At 41.3% G+C, this 18,884-nt stretch overlaps 1 protein-coding gene across 1 annotated transcript in view; it reads right to left on the reverse strand.

The window, feature by feature from the left end:
• SGMS2 (sphingomyelin synthase 2) overlaps nt 1-13,942 on the reverse strand; it is a 30,911-nt gene extending 16,969 nt beyond the window's left edge. The window contains exon 1 of the mRNA XM_036383155.1: nt 13,613-13,942. The gene's annotated coding sequence lies outside the window, so the exon portion shown is untranslated. The remainder of the gene's footprint in view (nt 1-13,612) is intronic.
• Nucleotides 13,943-18,884: the final 4,942 nt, after the last annotated feature.

An 18,884-nucleotide genomic window follows, 5' to 3' on the forward strand; every position in this document is an offset into this window, starting at 1 on the left:
AGCTTAAATCTGCACAGCATTTTACAATATCAGCAGTAACACATATAAAAGTTGCACAATCCAGAGAAAAGGCTTTTTAGCACTGAGGTGTACATAGAGGCTCCTCCCTCATAACTCGCTTTTTAAAAGCCTGAAACAGACAATAGTCCTAGAAAAGCATAGGACTGTAATCCTCACCCCACATGAGTTCTTAAGACAGGGCATATTTAAAACTAATTAGTATCATACTACAAGCTGGTTTCACATATCCCTCAGTTCATGTGGCACATTACAAATTGTGACTCTGTACATAGCAGCAACACTTGCTGTGTTCAGAGATTCAAGCAGCAGAAACATCCCCTTTCAGAAACACCCATATCTACACACCCACACACACCCTTGTCAGATGGCATTCTGACCAGGGTTTTAGCCTCTATGCCAACAACAGAGGACTAGCACACTGCACACTGTTAAAACCGGTCAGAAAAGAATCAATGACTTGCTTCCCCTCTCTTCTCCCTAAGAACAGTTTTCAGCTTGCTCAACTCTGTTGATGTAGTTGCCTGGAAAACTTTATGAGTATTAGTTAAGAGGGATGATGCTCACAGTAAACAGAGTGACTAAAACTCACCAAGAAACATGATGTAGTTCCTATTTTGGTCTTCCCCTCTACCTTCTTGCCACACCTACCACCAAGCAGCCTAAGGCTTGTACATCACAATCAGCAACCCCTGTCAACTAGAGCTGGGAATATACAGATCCCTCATTCAAGCTGTTTGTTTACAGGCTCAGACATCCAAATCTACATCTAGCTCATACACTACAGTTCCCTGCCCCCCCCAGCCCCAGCTTCTGTCGATACACTTTCAGAAATAAAACCTGGTAAATTTAATTCTAACACCAAGTCAAGAGTACTGAACAATTTCAGCAATTACCAAAATCAATCCAGACATGTTTACTTAGGGGATTAGAAAAGCAGCAAAGAACCCTTTCATAATATACTCTTCAAGCTTCCAGCTTGCAATAATCAAAATTATATTAAGCTTTCCATATGTAACTGGGTCTCTATGCACCAACTTGAAGCACTACACAGTTAAAAAAAGGCATCACAACCTAAGCTTCCAATGCAGTCCCCTGCTTTTCTTTAAACTTCAACAAGTATTCCATTAGCTCAAAGCTTTCTATTAATAGAAGAAAATACTTTCCACATTATGCTGGCAAGAAAAAATATTTCCTTTTTATATTATTTAATTAAGAAAAGACAGTGTTTAGCTTTAAATACTAAACACTTAAGTACTACGCACTTCAACACTTCCTTCTTCATTTTTGTTTCTGCCACAGACTGATGAACAGAACACTTGTTTCTTTAGATTGCCAGGCAGAAGAAGTGATTATCCTATCTCCCCACAACACAGGATATAATTGTTGAATAAATGTTCTGAGAGGATGTTAACAGTGGGGCAGCAATGAAAAATAATAACAATTATAATCTAAAATCTTTCTGTAATACCTTTCCCATATATTTTGCTATCTCCATTTCAGCCGCACCCTAGAGGTCATAAAAAGAGGCCAAGAATCCTATTAATGTGTTTTTACTGCCCCTCACAGAGCTACTATTTAAGAACCTAACTAAACATCTCCAAAATAATTCCAACCTCTCTTCATTATTCCCTGCTGAACTGCAGCCTTCGGTAAGAACAACCCAGCATTAAACACCAGGCCAATAACGAAATTCCTTCATGTCAAGCAGCTCATGAGACTCAGCATAAAGGCTTTCACCATTCACATCAGTACTTTATTATTTGTCTTCCCCTTCTTGCCTAATAGTTTGAGAATTCTTTTTGCCATTTTAAGAGCTTTTAAAAAGGATTTAAAGAACCAACTTAGAAAGGACTGAAATAAGTTGGTGATGTTCAAATTCCCACTTACTAAAAATATAAGATTAAAATTATTTCTGCAAGAAAACAGCTGAATAGCATCTTCAGCTGAAAAGTCATCATTGCTCCTAAAAAGCTATCATTAGAGTCTTTCATTGTAACATCACACAACTGCTTTGTAACACCTACATCTTGCACATCATGCACACACAGCATAACTAAAAAGGAACAAATTAAATTAATGACTGAAATTACATTGATCTTATCCTACCAGTTGGTAAAACCTGGTGTGAAAGTACTGAAGTGACTCCCAATCTACACAGGATGATGTATATTACACTGTATCATCATGTACCTCAAGTAGCAACTTCCACACCTTAAACCTTGTGTTTTACTCAGGGAAGGCTTCTGGTCACCACTGAACCTGTTATCTTTGGAAGCATAGGCAAGAAAATGATCACTCAAATCAATCTAGGCTGAATGTGAAGTAGAAATACAAGCTGGCCAATCAAACTGCCTGCTAAATGGCATTCATACCAGCAGCACAATGTGCTGCACTGAACATTATTTATCTTCCATTTCTTCATTTAAGTAACATGACTTAACTAAATTTTGAGTCAAGAGACTATTTCCACAGGAAAAAAAAACCCACAGGCTGGAAACCAGGATCACTTCTGACCTTTGTCTTACTGTCCACAAAAAATTTTAGGGCAGAAGAAGTAAAGAATGAGTGATCAAAAAAGATGTTTCAGGAAGGATATTTGGAAAAAGTGATTTACAAACATACATCCCTATTCTTGGTCACATTTTCATGGGAGGCCCTAAAGCTTACTTTAAAATAGAAAGTATTCTATAGAAATTATCCAAAAAGTATTTTATGGCATTCTCATCCCAATGTCCAGCAGGCATCTAGATACACATTGATTTGGGAAGAGAAAGGGAGGCCAAAGATGTGCTATGTAGACTATCTGAAACATGGAGATTCTGTAAACTGTTCCTCAGTCAGAACTGCAGCTGAAAAAACTGTTTGGGACAAAGTCAGTCTCATCTCTAGACTCCCTGAGACCAGTGATGTGAATGTGTGCTAAGTAGCCATGGTGTACAATAAATAAGTGGTGAATCAACTATTACCACGTGATCAGTTACAAAAGTCTAAGGACAGAACTAAGTGTTCAACTGGAAATAGTGCCAAGCAGTTTTAAAAGAAGAGAATGAAGAACTTGGCAAAATTAGGGCACAGTAAAAATAATTATTCTGGTCTACCAACTGTCTTTTTCCATGAAGGAGGACACTATCTTATTACATACTGCTATTTCTGCTGTGTTCCTGCATAAGTTTTCCTCAAAAATACCAAATATGTCAAAAGATCTGCATCTATAAGCAAGGACAGATCACATTCTGGCTTTATAAGTAGCCTTCTAAATTTAGGACAAATGGGCATAATCTGAGAAAATTGTTGTCTAGAGCATAGCTTGAATTCGAGACCCAATAGTGGCTTGGATTTCAAGAGCTTTCATTAACACAGCACTACAGCAAGCCAGGCCATTTCTAAGGTACTTACCTGGCTAGATGTAGGCCAGGACAAGGGCTTGCACAACACAACCTCTGCTAAAATCAGCTGTTGCAGGAACTGCTCCTGCATTTTGCAGCTAGAGCCACTGCAGGTGTCTTTGCTGTCTCTTTGCTACTCTCCTCTGGGTGAGTATCATCTTGCCAGGAGGAGGAGGGCACATCCAAGTATCAGTGGCACCAAGAATACCCCAAATTCACATCAATTCTAGACATACAGCAAAGGGAACAAAGGGAAGTCTCACACAGATTTAACCTAGAAGGTCCCCACATCAGCTGCACTTGAGCACTCCTTTAAAAGGTGGGTAACTTCACCATTTCAAAGGTGCAGAATTGACGCACAAAACTCGCACACGGCAATATTAAACAGGTGAATGCCACACCCTGCATGACAGACATTGTATAACAAGAAACACCCCCACAGCAGCAATTACAGTCTGCAGAGGAGAGGCAGCAGCCTTCTAGACTCATGCAACCCAACTAGGAAGAAATCAAAATACCCCATTATATTAGGTTACAACCCTAAGTCTCAAGATGCACGCTAAGATGTTAATGACAGCTGGGGTAGACCAAGATGGCCTGAAACATTCCATACCAATCCCAGCTCATGGAATTTCTTAACACTGCTTTATCAAGACAACATACAAAGATGGGGATGGTTCAGGACTGGCCATAAAAGCTGCCACCCAGGAAGACATATTTTATTTATATGGAAGCAGAAGCCAGGCTGGGGTACTAGCATATTCCAGCCAATGTAAAGCTGTTCCACTGCCAGTGCAGCAGAATTAATTAGTTAAGCTCGTGCAAACAGTCTAGGCCACATATGTTTAACTTATATGACAGGTCAATGTTAATTTTATTGAACCACATGAAGTGCAGTTATCCATATTGTACACCTGTATAAACAACAACAGTGGATCACAGGTTACCCATGCATCGGTAAGTTTTGCTGGTAAAGAACAGAAGAAATCTACCTGAAATCCCAGAGCAGATCCATTTTCTCTCCTTCTTAGTACTTTAACACAAAAAAAGTTTAAAGAACCCTGTTTTAAAAGAGTCTTTTAACACAAGGAATGCAAAATGCTTATGTTCTAGCATAAGACAAAAATTGAGTCAGAATTTCAGTTTAAGATCTTCAGAAGAGAATCTATGCCCTACAGTAGGTATATTATTCCTCCCTGAAAGCTTTCAGATGAGCTCCATACCTCATGCAAGACAAAGAGCACAAAAGAAACAGGTTTTAAACACAGCCGTGTTACAGTCCAGCAAAGACTGTAAACAAATCAGCCTAAAAAATAAGTCCAACCTCTGAACAAATCTGATTGCCTTTTCACATAATGCACATTTTGAGCTGCCCTAAGTATTGAATACTCAGATGTATGGGTCTGATGCAGAAAAGAAGTGCCACATCTCTAGAATTAAGGCATCTGCCATAGCCTACATTTTCCTATATTCCTGGGAGAGCTTTACAGAATACACTCAAACAAATTAAGTATTGAAGTTTAAATCCAACAGCATGAGTAACTACCCTAATCTAAAAAGGATTGTTCAGAGAAAGTTCATGGCTTCCCAAAGCTTCCTCATGTCTGACAGTAATATTTGTAAAACAGATTTAGACAGAACTGACACTTGTTCAGTTCTGCTTCTATGGGGCAAGAGCACAAACTGATCTCTTATTCTACAAGGAGGCAGTCAGGGCAATCACCTGAAGTGTCCAGGATAAAAACTTGCAGTAAAATTCCTTAAGCATATTCAGACACCAGAACACTGAATATTCACAGACACATACTGAGACACTTTCAAGGAAGAAGCTGAATTGCCACTAACCCTCAACATTTGAGCTAGTGTGCAGACTTCACAGCAGGCAATTGAAAAAACAAACACAAAACAACAAGCAAACAAGAACTTCCAACAGACACCAACTGGAACAGGTACTGTTCAGTTTAACTACACAAACCACTTTCTTAACATATACAGGAGACAGAAAATCACAAGACAAGGGGCTCACACACCTCACACACTCCTAGAGCTGTAACTGTTAGGTAAAAAGTTGCATGTTCTTTGACATGTACCAGCATGAAAATCTGACTTACAGCTTGGTTATCTGCAAACGTATCTCATGGGCAATCACTGCACTGGGTGGGCACTGCCTGGCTGAGAGGTAAACAGACACAAAGCTCCTCTCGGACCTTTGAACTCTCCTAGACTGACAGGACTCATGAAAAGAGGAGATGAGAGGTGTGCAAACAGTGTTATAAAACAGTCATAATAGTGACAAGACAAAAACATCATCCTAAATAGCAATACATTTTCTGTCTACTAAGATTGTCTTTTTCTCCATCCATACACTATGACAAATACACAACACTAAAAACATCATCCTGCAGTTTATAAGCCTTTTGATGAAAGGAGAAAGCCTTTTTCTCTGATTTTAATTGGAAACACTATAGAATATCACCATAAACACCAGGACATTTTTCATGCTACATTCTCAACAGTGCATGACCAAATTATAAGCTATCCGTCTAAACAGTACATCAGACTAAAACCTTCTGAGCAATACAAACCATTAAAATCAGAAGCATCTTCATAATAGTGTTATGGAAGATGAATCAAGATAATGATTCTTCAAGCAAATTATGGAAGTCAAAGTACAATATTCCTCCTGTAGCTGTCCTTGTAACTGCAATAGAGACTTTGATAAGAATGAACTTCATCTGCACGTTACACACATCACAGTCACATTTTGACTAAGCTGTGTTGCCTCTGTCACGTGTTCTAGAAAGGCTTGCAGTGCTAAAAGCTTTGTTCCCGATTCTACTACCACAGGATGCAGAGGGAGAATAGGAAGAAAGCACATATGTGTGCACACTCAAAAGAGTTACAGTAAGGTAGGAGAACATGGTTCTAGTGTTTGCCCTTGGTGCAGAATAAAGGAACAGAGAGCTTCTGCTTTCCTACCACTCTCCTCTGCCCTCCAGGCCTTGGAAGGGGAATAGTATCCCATTTTAAATTCTGTCATTCAGTTCTGAGCTCTTCAAATATAGAAGAGGTAAAGAGTTTAGTCAACCTCTATGATGTTTAAGACTTTAATATATACTTCCTCTTACTACAAATTAAAGGAAAAAAAAAAAACAGACAAGAAACTTTTTATGGGAACATTCTGCATAGTAAAACTAAGCCATGCACCTTACCTAGTTCATATTGCCTAGTGACTAGGAGTAATGCACACAAAGCATAAACTGCCTGCAATCTGTAAAATTACACTTTAAAAAACCCCAAGCACTTCATATCAAAGAAAAATTCTTTAAGAGCAAGAAGTATACTTACTTAGCCTAACAACTTAAGCTTTGCTATTTGAGGTATTGTGTCTTGCGATGTTGATGGTCAGCTGATATTTATTTCATCCACCTTAACCTTTAAAAGTCAGTAGAAGTTACTGACTTTACCAGAGAGAGACACATTATTCCACCCTACATTACATAGTTTGTTCCAAACAGAAGAATGAAGAAATGTTACTTATCTTAACACTTATGCCTGTTTGCACATATGGAAATAGCTGAGCCATTTCTTAAGACCTGCATGGAAGAAGCTAATGACTATGGTTACTGCAGAACACAAAACAAAAGCCAACAAGAAAATCATTCTCACTGGAAAGCACTAGCCATTCAGCTGTGCAGCATGTGTAGTATTCAGTTTCCAAGTCATAGTTATCACTAAAAAGATGAATTTTGAATAATCTGAAAACTCAGGATACAATCACTGCAGTGGACAGAAGTTCAAACTCATAACACTAAACTCTTCAATAAGTTGCCTTAATATTAACTCCCAATTTAACTTCTAAGTTCACTGTGGCACCTTGGAAGGAACAATGCCTTTAATATTTCTTGCTTCAGTGCCAAACAGGATGCCACAGCCCTTCCTCACAAGACTGAAGTCCACCATGAAAGTTAAAAAAATTATCGGAAAACAAAAACACTGGAGTGCTGTTTTCCTATGTTAGCGCGTGAGCACTTTTAATAGTCAATAATAGGATTCAAACAACTTCAGCCAACGTGCTTTCTCACAGAATGGAAATAAATAGAGATTCACTTTGGAGGACCAGCTTTAGCTTTTTGGCACATTTTCCACATCAAGTAGACTTGATTTTTTTCCCAAAAATCTCAAGATCATTCCCTATAGCTGCATGCAAAGCATACACATGCTTTCAAAGTAACTTGCAAACAATTCTGTGAAAAAACAGCATCTGCATTTCAGTAACACAGCTTAAGCAAGTGTATTAATTTTTACTTATAAATTAGAGCCAAGTTTTGGCCTCTAAAAGACCAAGATGATATGCCAGAAGACAAGAATGAACTCTTGTCAAGTGACACTCTAACAAATAAATTCTGAGTAAAATCAAATGAAGACAAGCTCATGGTTCTCAGACTGGCATTGTAAGGAACTCATGCCTGGCATCCTTACAGGTTAGTATAGTATTATGAAAACAAGAAAAATCACAAGCTTTGGTAGGACTTCTGTCAGGCTGCTAAAAAACAGGAACTAAAAGTAATATGAGTTAACTTTTTATGCTACAACATATCCAGTTTCCATACACTCCTGAAAAAGTTAAGTTACCAGAAAAAAACAGCACCAATGAACTAAGCCAAATGAAAGTCATAAGAATTAATATCTCTCAGTATTACAGAAAAAAAAATCCAAACAAAAAACCAAATCAAAACAGGGCTTTTAGAATTTCAGTTTAAATGCTTTTGATTTTTTTACTGAAACTGCAGTACATAAATTTGAACCAGAATAACTGTCAGAAACAGAATTCTACATTAAGTGTTGTTTTAGCACTGTTAAGACAGTAAGACAGCATTACAGCTTTCAAGATGTCCTTTTTAAGCAACTGCAGTGATGGGAACACTTTGCTCCAATACAGCCTGTGTTCAGTCTCAAACCAAGACATGGGCAGTAGTATTTGGCATAAAGCATCTACAGACAGCAAGTGCAGTTTCCCACTTGCAAGGCTGATGTGGGGAAGTAAAAAAAGAAATTTAAAAAATAATCAAATAAACTGTAATTACTCTAGAAGCATACTATAACTATCAACAAGCTACAGGATTATATCATGCCCTCCAGATGAAAGACAGAATTAATGACTATGAGGCATGACCTTCTCTACTGCTGCTTCTCTTCAGCAAATTATGTCACCTAAATAAGGAGACTGCCTCATTATTTCTGATTTAGCAGTAGTCTGGAATATTAAATGAAGCATATAGAGTTGAATTCAGTTTCCTGGATAGGACATAAGCATAACACAGCTGAAACTGGATAAAAAAAGTCTGGAGACCCTGTCTCTTTATTTAGCTCTGCTCCATTAACCAACTGGCCAGCACTAGAGTGAACATAAGCAGGAACTTGGGTGTGTGCATAAGTAAACATTTTGTCACTGTTATGTACCTTTCACATGGCTGAAACTAACTGTGAGAAGTCATTCAGCACTCATCACACAACAGTTTAAGATCTTAGGAGGCTAAGCAGAATACACACTCTAAAAAGAGAAAGATTAGAAAATGCAAACATATTTCAAAATTAAAAAACAAGTAGTGAGACCAGATGATTTCTTAATAAAGGACTTTTACTGACACAGGAGTTCCATTAAAGATTTCCTCAGGAGGTAGCATATGCCAAAATACTTCTAATAATACTTCAAGAAACTAAAAACATCACCTTGTGCTTAGGGCTTTAAGCTAGGTCTTATGAGATCCAAGAGGCCTGTTCTTAGAGGCTGGACAGATTTCTGCGCTCTGATAGGATTAAAACCTCCCATTTATTTTACAGTTAACTTAGATTTTTAAAAAAACCAAAACCACACAATCAAAACCAACCAACCAAAAAAAACCAATCAAATTTAAGTTCTATTATTAGAGGCATGAACTATGATCATGGATGTATGATCAAGCAAAACAAAAAACCCATCCTTCTCTAAGTTAGACACTACAAACACAAACTCTAGTTAGTTGCAATAGCTCTTAGTGACACTTTGCTATCAGAACTTGCATAAAGACAGAAATAACATACTAATTTAGACAAATGTACTAATATTGGGCTTTTTTATTTATATGTATTTAGTCCATATTAGTACTTAAAACTTCACTCTGAATATTTAAGCTTACAGCAGCAACAAGACTGACATAGGCCTAAGACAGCAACAGGCAGTCTAGGCAAAAAGGCCCTTCCCAAAGGCAGGGAGGTTACAGAACTTTACAGGGGCCAAACTGGTTTATGACAACTAACATGCAAACCTGTCTGAAACATTTCACAAAGAACATGATCAATTGCCTGGGAACCCTTGAAAACCAGTGATCATAAACTGCTGCAGGCAGTTTGCAATTCTCAGATGGGGGGTTAGGAAAAAACACCTTAAACATAAGTAGCTTCCTGCGGTTCATTGATATCACAGAAGAAATCAGCGTAAGTGAGCAATCTCACCATCAAAGTAACCTTACTGTAACTGAAGATACAGTTAATCATTATTTGTACTTTAAACTTTCTTCCCAGTTTCAGCCATGATATGCTTACATCTTATCTGAAAAACTAAATCCAAATCTCTTAATTCCATTTAAGATTTCAGATTACTTCTAAATCAAGAATAATTCAGAGGGAATCTATTTTAAATTTAGCTATTCTTAAGCAAACATATTCCTAAATGCTCTCCACCAGTTCAGCTTAAATCAACCAAATTAAGCTGATGCAACTTTTGAAAACATTCAGTGCTGTGTCCAAGAGGCTCAGCATTTCCCCAAGGAAGAACAGGTGTACAACCCTAATCCTAATTTGCATCAGTAACCACAGACACAGCAACACTGCAGAGTTTACTGCAAAGCTTACTGCATGGCACAGGATCCTAGTAAGATTCAGCCTGAGGAAATCACTATGAAGAAAAAGAAACAAAAGACTACAGAACAGAGAAGAAAGAGATGAACTCTAAAAGCCAGGAGAAAAGCTAGGAACAGGAAGACATTGCAATGTGTGACTGCCAAGATCTGACTTCTGAACCCTCACAGATCTACTAATATCAGCAACTTCATTTTTGTATACAAATTTTATCAATAACAAGTGAAATGTTCTTAAAATTTATACATGGTGGTTGAAAGTTAACCTCTATCAACTGGGGAGGGTAAGTGACAGCAAGGGTAAGTGACATTTGATTTTTTTGTTCAGGTACCTTCAAATAAACAGGACATTCTGCCATTCTGGAGTTACATATTGGAGAAACTATTTTTTTCTGAAAAAAATAAGTAATACATGCTTTTTTGCTATAAAATTCTCTTGTCAGAATGAATGCAGTGAAGTTCTCCTGATTAATGACGCTCATTATTTTCTCTGATGATCTAAACCCAAACACTGTTTCATTAAGAACTATTCTATTTGCAATGATCACCTCAACAGCCTCAGACACTGACAAACTGTTTCTTCTATACAACAGACTCAACTCCAACATTTTTAAATGCCATCAGACTGCAAGCAGGACCCACCTGACAGACAGTAAGCAGAAAGTTCTACTCAGCAACCACAAGCATGACCTCAAAGCACAGTAGGTCCCCTTATTTTACAGATACTGCATGTATGTTAGCTAGAGGGTAAGTACCATGTTTCCCTTAAGCTGAGTCACTTTTACTTCATATTTTGGTCTTATTAAAATTCCTATCAACAGCCAAAGACTTCCAAAACCAGTTATATTGGTAAGAAGTACTTCATTCTCTTTATCACCCATATCCCCACAAGATCTGTTCTGGAGAAGAGAAAGAGTGGTAGCTGTTAGTGTTAACTTAAGCAAGCATCCTCACACAGGAGATGCTTGTGATTATTAACGTCCTGGAGCCTCACTAGAACAGCTGGGTTTCAGGAGAGTTAAGAAATGTCCAGAATAGACTTTCTGTTAGACACATAACACAGAGCTATCTGTGTTACATAAAACTTTTCCATTAGCAGCTCTTAAGGTCTTCAGCATCAGCTGGGACAGTGGTGCCTGGATGCCTGACATTCTTAGTGTGCACAGCATCTTCGGGGACAGTGGTGTCCATGGTACAAACAATTCTCCCAGCAGGGAGAGATCTCTGAAGACAGTGGACCTAGTGTTACGTTAATCTTCGCAGCATCTGTGCAGACTAGTGCAATACCACAGCCATACTAAATAATATGTCACAGCATCTGTATTGTCCACTCCCCACAAACAGCATCAAAAACTAGCATAGGCCAACAGCCCACCAAAATTAGGAAAAAAAATCCAAACAGAAAAGGCATGCCATTTTATTACAAATACCTCTATCTTCAAAGACCACTTCTGTTCCAGGAGATTTAAGAGTAATGAGCCATTTCTTCAAAAACCTTCATCTACATTTTCTGCTCCTTTAAAAAGGCTACTTATTTTTTAAATCCATCATTTGTTTCAGTACTTATTTTGTTAATCCTTAAAAATCAATACACTACTTTTCAGTCTTCATACCTTTAACATGCTATACTCATACACTGTAAATAAATAACTCCAGGCTTTAGAATTAAAAATACCTAAGATTAAGTCTCTTATTAAGCTCTTCCAGAGACAGGGAGGTACGTGTGTGGGCAGAGTTTTTTGCATTGATAAGGAAATCTTCAGTTTTTCACTATACAGTATCCCTGATATAACACTTCTGATGTCTACTTGAAACACTCAGTTCTGAATTAATTTCTGTCTTACAGTATTACAACTACAGCACACTTTTACAATGCAGAAAAGGAGATGCTTATCAACATGCCATCCATGGCTCAATATTTAAAATATAAGAGTAAAAGCATTCTATATTGAGATTACCAGCTGGTGACTTAAAAAAATAATCTGTCTTTGCTCTCTTCAAGTTGTCATTTCTCTATTGTGTAAGTTCACTTCAAGGACAGCACAGAAATCTACTTCATTAGGGGCCTTTATCACCTTACTATTGTTGTCCCTTAGATTTTCACCTAAAGTTTTTCCCGATCACCACTTGATTTGTCCAATGCTCTCTAAGACTGACATACTACCCAGGGTACACTGGAATATTTTTGTGAAGGACAGAGACAAGCATATGTTTTTCAGTAGAATGTGATAATCTCTGTCTGATTTTGAACTAGCAACCTAAAAGGAAAGAAATGTGGAAGCAAGCACATTGATCTTTCTAGTAAATTAAGCCCTAGATTATTTAAATTAGGGCAAAATAAGGAATAAAAGTTATTAGTTTCACGGTGAGAAAGTATTTAGGCTATAGAGCCTCAAAAAACCTGTCTTGTCAAATAATAATACATCTAAGTAACTACATTAAATATAATTTTAAAAAGCAAACTGATTTTGGACAAAGCATTTAATAAATGTGGTTTAAAGTGAAGCCTGCCAAAACTCCTGTAAGGCCTGGTGTCTCAGATGAAGAACCATGCACCTGCTCAGTTTATGCTAATACTTCTACGGAACCATTCACTTGTATAATTAACTGTGCATAAATTAAAAGCTGTCAAGTGGTTTGAGGACAGATGTTTGATTTCCTATGTGTTCAAATGAAACAAAATAAAATGTTTAGAAATGGACTAAACTGAACAAGAGATATTCTACATTGTATCCTAGTTTTATTACTTTGCCAGAAGACTATGCATTAACTACTTTTCACAAGGATTTTAAGCTAAATTTACACCAGAAACCGCACAACATTAAAAGAAATGCAACCTGCCACTAAGTCAAAAGTTTAGTTTAGCAGCAGTTCAGGAAGTTTAAGAGTGGCTTGAACAGAGCAGACACACAATAAGGGAAAAAAAATTATCTACAACAAAAGACTTTTACAACAGCCTTTTAATAATACTTTTTCTTCCTGAGCTGAAATCCCACGTTTTGAAGTCCCCTCCTGAGCAGCTAGGTATGTGGTACTGCTCTAAGAGGTATGTACACATTGCCCGCACCAAAACGATAGATTTTTACTCTCAAACTAGGTAAGTTCCACGTTGGCAAGAGAAATCAAAACAGCAGGTGCCCTCCCTAGCTAGAGGGGCCGCTAGAAACGGAAGAGATCACAAGCGTGGGACTGCTCTTCCCAGTCTCTATCCAGCTGACAGCTGTAGGTCTCCGGTGAAAGAGGGTCTCCAAGTGGGCACCTGTGGTACGCCACGCTTTCAATCCACTTATGCCGCTCCCAACTTACCTACTCAGCCGTATATGCAAAATCTTGCACTGCTGGCAGTTCCTCCTCCAAAGGCGGCTGAAGTCGTTTTTGGAGCCTCAGGGCTCCTGGGTTTGGGCTCTGCAGTTCCTTACGGGCAGACACTCCCACCAGTGAGGCAGCAGCACGCAGAAGCAGCTAGAAAGTTTGCCACAATCTCTACCTTCCCCTGCAATTTGCTCCTCTCCCAGCCTCAGCCTCTTCTCCCTCCTGGCGAAAGGGACCGGCTTTAAGGGCGGCGGCGGAGGCGACACTTCTCGCGGAGGTTTCCTGCCTCAGCAGTGCCGCAGCTGGAAGGGCTCTCCCGCTGGAGGGCGGCTCCGGGCCGGGGGGCGCCGGGGGCAGCGCTCGTTCGGGGCTGCGGCCGCCGCCGCGTTTGCCGCGAGCCTCATGCTCGCCGCGGTGCTCCCTGACATCATTCATTCTGCTACGCGCACGCCCGCCCACTCCATTTCCAAGCAGTGACTCACCCGGCGCTGCCGCCGCCGCTGTCCGGGGCCGGCCCGTCCGGCCCTCCCGGAGCCCCCGCCCGCCGCGCAAGGTGCCGGCCCCGCCCGCCCGCGGCCCCCCCGACGCGCGCCTCTGCGCGCGCGCGCCGCCCGCCGCCCCCTCCCGGCGGGGCCGCGCGCCCGCACCGCCCCGGCGCGCGCCTCCGCCTGGGCCGCGGCAGCCCCGGGCGGGCACATCCCGGCCCGAAGCCCCTGCGCGCTCCGCTCCTTCGGCCCCGCACGGCTCCCCCGGGAGCCGATGCCGCCGGGCAAGGGCCGCGTCAGCCCACATAAGGGGGCGCCGACACCTGCCCTGCCCACCCTGAAACACCGGCTACGGGAAGGGCACCGCCCGCCCCCGCAGCCAGCGCGGGGGCAGGTGCCGGGGCCGCCCCGCAGCCAGGCCAGAGCCGAGCGCCGCCGCCCTCCGCAGCGACGGGCTTCCCGGTTTTGCCGGGGGATTTGATTTCCCCAGTCCTGCTCACGTGACAGAGGACTATCACTGAAACCCCCTGCTTGTCAAGTGTTTCATCCCCGCCTCTGGTCTCGGCTTTCCTTGGGGTTTTGTTTGGCTTTTTTTTGTTGTTGCGGTGGGTGGAGAGGTATTCCCCCCCCCTTGTTTTCAAAAGAGTTCCCCCCATCACTACGTAGCAGCCAGATTTTGTTGGGAGTTTTCCAGTGTAAGAAACACGTGATTGGCGGGGGAGGAAGGGCGGGGAAGAAGGGAAGAAGGTGTCAACTCATCCTCACCGAAACTCGCTCCGGCCGATACACACCTGTCCTGCCCCAGTCACCCGGCTGCGCGCCGAGCGGGCACATGACAGAGCAGAGCACACACCCGGCACACAAGCCTGGGTTCGAGGAAGGCACCTGACCCTCTGTTCGTCACACCCCTGGAAAGCCCCCTTCACCCAGCTATTGGCTAATCTGCTTGGGTTGCTCACACTTTGTTTTTTTCCACAAAAGCTTGGGGGAAGGGAAGAGAGAATCTGCTTTATTCCAGCACAGAGTGGAAAAATTTTCCGCACTCTCAGATTTCTGTGGGACAGGGAAACTGCCCTGGTCCAACAGTGACAGCCAGGGCACTGCTACAGACATAGTGCCAGGATTTCCAAGTTTTATCTCCTGGAGGCTTAATGCAAACAGTCTCTTATACCAGATAAACAATTCAGCAAGGCTAGTGCTGTTCCTGTTGCTAGGTGAATACACATACACACCTGTAGTGCTGAACCAAAGAGGTCTGCTGGAACCTCACAGCTCCCTTTACTGCCACTGTAATCTCCCCTCCCACCACCCCCGACCCCCCCCCCCCCCCCCTCCAGTTCTCCTAAGTAGGTAGTGCTTCCTTTAAAATAAAATCTAAAAGGAAAAAAAAGAAAAAAGGTACCATGGCCAGGGCATTTGTTTTTAACTGATTACAGAGATATCCACATATGCCTTATTGCAGACACAATCACACACGTGCCTTTGCAGAATCATATCTTACTTCAGGCTGTTATACAGAGAGGATAATAACAGACAGAGTAACAGATCAAGAGTAGAAACAGCAATGCAAGTGGAAAAAAACCACATCTATCTACAGGCAAAGCAAAGAGGCCTCCCCTAGTCTTCTGTAATTAAAAAAGAGCCACTGAAGAAAGGTTAAAAGCAAAGACTGGAAATTTTACTGGCATTTTTCCAAATTGTTTAGATAGATCAGTAAGCTGAAACACCAGCATTACTCTAAAATAATATTCTCTGAAGCATTTGAGTAAGTAAAAAGTAGCAGCACATTTTCTTACTCTGTTCAAGACTACACTTCACACCCAACCCCACAAGCCCATCCATGCAGATGAGAGGCTGAAGTGTAGAGCTCAGGGGTGGATCTGTGAGGAGCAGCTTCCAGGAGAGGGTCTTTAACTAATCTGGAAAAAACTGTTTGCAACTCCTGCATAACAACAAACCTTCAAAGCAAGCAGCAAATTTGTGAAGTCACAAAACTTGCCAGAGGAAATAGCAGCACATCTCTTGACCTTTACTTTAAATTGACTTCAGAAGACTGTTTTCAGACAGGAGTTAAGTGAGAGATAACAAGACTTACAAAATGATAACTCATTTTGAGGAAAAAGAAACCTTGCACACACAGACAGAATTCCACAAGGAGACTCACATACAAGTCACATTCCCCTTTACCTCCCAGGGAGGCAGATGAGAAGGAGAATACAGAAACAGAGCTTTGAGGGGAAAAAAATTACTGTTCCGTTCACTTGGAACAAACCCAGCATCTTTTTCATTACTGTTTACTTTTTCCCCCTTTCATGAGATCAGCAGGGATATTATTGGAAACAGTAATTCTATAAACGAACACAGCCAGCTTGTGCATTAAAATTCTGACTATTTCCAAAGAGACACTTGGGCAGTTTTCAGAAGTAGCTACCACCAGAATCCTGCTTAGTCCTACCATGGGAGAACTGAAGCTGCAAGATTGGGTTTGTGGTGGGGGGAACCAAGAACCATACAGAAATTTCTAGTTCAACCTGACTTTACAGTTTATAGACAGAATAAACAGTACTACTACTACAAAAACAAACAAACAAACAAACAAAACCCCTGGTTTTTTGTGTGTGTAGCCAAGCCATAGCAGAATTCTCAGAATTCTGTGCAGAAACTGATAGGCAAAAACTATGTACCTGTGCTCAGCCTAAGTAGTTTCATAACTAATTAACTGTATAAGTACATATGTTCTTAGGTGCTCACATACATTTGCAGCTTTATTGCAGGTGTGTTAAAGGCAGATGAAAACATACATATTTAATACTGAAGTATGCCATACATGTCATAATTATAGTCACAGTTCTTCCTTGCCTTTTCTTCAAGTAGCATATAAATCAGGGTAATCCTGCCAACTACTTCTAGTCAGGTCTAACATTATATTCTGTACCCTGGTCCTCATGGCAGCCATATTATATCTGTGAAGGTGCTAGTTGATACTTCTGCCTTAAAACAGATGGAGTAACTCCAGAATGATTTATTATTCCCACTCAATTAAGAAAGAGCAAGACACACAAAAGCCCAATGTAAGTGGATTATACCACAAAGAGATTCTTCATCAGTATACACTTCCTAAATCCTTAAACACGCCCTAACTAAAATAAGTTCCAGAGTTTTTGAATTAGATGCATTTCAGTAATGACATGAATTCTAGGTCTCCAGATTATTATTTTTGATGCATGCACTGACTCTTCTTCATCTTCAAGGGCTTTAGAACAAGAAGAAAGCTTACCTTGTAAATTCACCATTAATGTCACTATTTTTTGGCAACTGAACAAGCGGATGAAAAGATAAACCACAATAGAAATCACAAGACAAGTTTTTCCATCATTCCTTCATAAGCACCAGTTCCAAAGTACACAGTCCTGCCCTACTACTGGAGGGACTGGGGCCTTAAGAAACATACTTATAAATCACCACAGCTGGATGAAGCACAAGTTCAGCTGCTTAGATAGCAAGCCTACCTTAACAGGTCGACCCCCGAAAAATAATTAAAAAAAAAAAAAGCCACGAAAAAAACCAAAAGAGCCACCAAACAAAGAGACTACTAGTTACTATGAAGCACTAAGCTGCCAAGCCAAGCGCTGCCACACTAAGCACACAAACGTCGCGCCAGCGCTACCACCTTGCACGAAGCACCCACGAGCAAGGGAACCCCCGTGTGGCTCACTCAGCTCAGAGGAGCCCGCGCGTCCCCACGAGGGATCCCCGGGGACAGCGCTCCCCGCCGGCTGCCCGGCCTCACCTGCGGCCTCCCGCGCTGGCCCGTGCCGCCCCAGCCCGGCCCTGCTGCCCGAGTGCCGAGGCACGGCTGCCGCCCGCCCTTCCCCAGCTTTCAAAGGAGGCGGGAAGCGGCGCCAGGCCAATGGCAGCGGGAGCCGCCCGCCCCGCAGGTGCCGGCCGGGCTCGGGAGGGAGCGGCCGCCTCCGCCTCCGGGTCCGCTGCCGGCGGGGTCCAGCTTGGAGGCATCTCTGGAGACAGCAGGTGCTTCCTCCGGCCACTTTCGACTTCCCGAGACCTACAAATCCGTGATAATTGTCTCCCGTTTGCCTAACCTTGGTGCTTTACAGTTTATATTCCTCAAAAATTCCTGTATTAGCTTATTTTCATAACCAACAGCTAGGCAAAGATATTACGTTTTAAAAACTATTTTTTCAAGGGCTTATGTGTTACTGAGAACATCCCTGGATAGTTTCAGGGGAAAAAAAAATGAAGCTTTGTGGAATTATACTTCCTGCTAAAGCTCATGAGGGAAAAAACCAAAAACAGATTTAGACTAAAGATTTTTTTAACAAAGCAGTAAGTTAAAACAAGCTTTTTACTTTTCCGTCACTATTTCACTTTCAGAAGCAGAAAAAGCTGTACCTCAAATTCATCCTATTTTTTTTTCCTTTGGATATATTATGGGATCATAGAATCATAAAATCATAGAATGGTTTTGGGTTGGAAGGGGATCTTGAAGATTAAGGTCCAACACCCCTGCTGTGGGCAGGGACACCGTCCACTAGACCAGGTTGCTCAAAGCCCCATCCAGAGATGGGGCACCCACAACTTCCCTGGGCAATCTGTTCCAGTGCTTTACCACCCTCACAGGGAAGAATTTTTTTCCTAATATATATAGGAAAGGGATGGGGAGTGTGTGTTTTCTTGTTTGATTTTGATCATTCTTTAAGTATTCAAACTATATGAAATCAGACATGCCTTAGAAGCTGTGAAATAAAGAGATCTTGGTTCAG

This window comes from Molothrus ater, chromosome 4 (genome assembly GCF_012460135.2).
Source record: "Molothrus ater isolate BHLD 08-10-18 breed brown headed cowbird chromosome 4, BPBGC_Mater_1.1, whole genome shotgun sequence".
In the NCBI taxonomy this organism is placed as follows: Eukaryota; Metazoa; Chordata; class Aves; order Passeriformes; family Icteridae; genus Molothrus; species Molothrus ater.